The sequence below is a fragment of the Otolemur garnettii genome, unplaced genomic scaffold (genome assembly GCF_000181295.1).
Source record: "Otolemur garnettii isolate 467f Iridium unplaced genomic scaffold, OtoGar3 scaffold00112, whole genome shotgun sequence".
Classification (NCBI taxonomy): Eukaryota; Metazoa; Chordata; class Mammalia; order Primates; family Galagidae; genus Otolemur; species Otolemur garnettii.
In genome coordinates, this window is record NW_003852507.1 from 6,639,853 (window position 1) to 6,641,659 (window position 1,807).

Sequence of the window (1,807 nt, forward strand, 5' to 3'; positions counted from 1 at the left end):
AAAAAAAAAGTTCTAACGAAACTGCCAAGATACACTCTGTTTCTTTGCTTCAGCTTTAAAGTTTTTTGTTTGTTTATTTTTGAGACGGGGTCTCCCTTTGTTGCCCAGGCTGGCCTGGAACTCCTGGGCTTATGAGATCTTCCCACCTCTGCCTGCCAGGTAGTTGGGACTGTGGGCATACACCACGGAGCTTGGCTTGAGAATTTACTTTAGCACAGTGTGACTGTGAAATCACAATGAAAAGTCAAGCCAGAATTACTCTTTAGGTTATATGGCTCAAAAAAATGTGCCACAGCTGATCAAGTAATGAAAGGCACACAATGAGTTTCTTAGGAACATTTATTCAAAATAATTATATGGAACAACTAAAACTTGTTAACCTAAATGGCCAACAATAGGGTATTGTTCAACAAATAATGACCCAACTATTTGATGGTCATGAAAACTATGTAATAACATGGGAAAATATTTATAGGGCTTAACTGATAAGCACAGAATGACAAATTACATATAAAGTATGATTATAACTAACCTTTCAAAAAAATAAGCATCTTGCCATCAAAAAGGAAAAAAATGGAAAGAACTTAAGAATAGGGTTATTCTTGGGTGGTAGGAATATAGACGACTGGGAAGGGAGGACTTTTTTTCCTGTGTTCCAAATATTCCTTCAAGGGGAAATATTTTTATAACTTTATAAAATTAATTTATATACATTTAGAGGACAGGATTTCTACTTAATGAATCTTTTATAACCAATATTTGCTGTACATTAAAGTAAAAAAATAGTTTTAAGTAGTTCAACATAGGTAGGAAGTTTTCAAAATTTAAATCTAACTGATTTACTCCAATTCCTAACTGAAAGTGAAGATATCTTATTTAGGAAGAAACAAACTGTGTGTTTAGTATTTTTCACTTTTTTTTTAAGACAGAGTCTCATTATGTTGCCCTCAGTAGAGAGCTGTGGCATCACAGCTCACAGCAACCTCAAACTCTTGGGCTTAAGCGATGCTCTTGTCTCAGCCTCCCACGTAGCTGGGACTACAGGTGCCCACCACAGCGCCAAGCTATATTTTTTGTTGCAATTGTTTAGCTGGCCAGGGCCGGGTTTAAACCCACCACCCTCAGTGTATGTGGCTGGTGCTGTAACCACTGTGCTAGGTAACCACTGTGCTACAGTTGCCGAGCTAGTATTTTTCACTTTTCAAGCTTTCTTCACTCTTCTTCCTCCCCATCCTCCCTAAGTGATCTTGCTCCTTTGAGAAAACAGAAACATTGTCCCATTATGACCACTACCAATCCACAGCACTTGAACCTGAATCTCCTACTACTGTGGATGAACTGTTCATGTTAACCACTCTACTTGTGTCCTGTATTTCCTTTCTCCTCTGTGTTCTTGCATTGTACCCAATTCTTCCATTATCAACTCTTCTTGCCTACTGAAGAATCTTCATCAGTGTATAAACTTGCTATAAGAATTTCCCTCTTTAATACAAAGAATCCTTCTCCCACAGTCCCATTCCCATATTCCCTTCTAGCTACTGCTCCATTTCTCAGCTCTCCTTTACAGCTAAACTCCCAAGTTTACCATTCTCTCTTGAGCCTATCTTGGAGCTATTTCCACCTCTTTACTAAATCGGCTTTCATCAAAGCCAACAAAAAAATAAATGCTTTCCAAATATAACAAGCAACTCTCAGTTCACAACAACTTACTCAAGGCTTAGAGCCCGTAGCACAATGGTTATGGCGCTGGCCACATGCACTGAGGCTGGCGGGTTCAAACCCAGCCTGGGCCAGCTAAACAACAGTG

General features: G+C 39.0%; 1 protein-coding gene across 1 annotated transcript in view; it reads right to left on the bottom strand.

Annotated features, from left to right (window-relative positions):
- The window catches only part of CCT6B (chaperonin containing TCP1 subunit 6B), a 38,166-nt gene that overhangs the window by 18,622 nt on the left and 17,737 nt on the right, over positions 1 to 1,807 (bottom strand). The window lies entirely within an intron of this gene.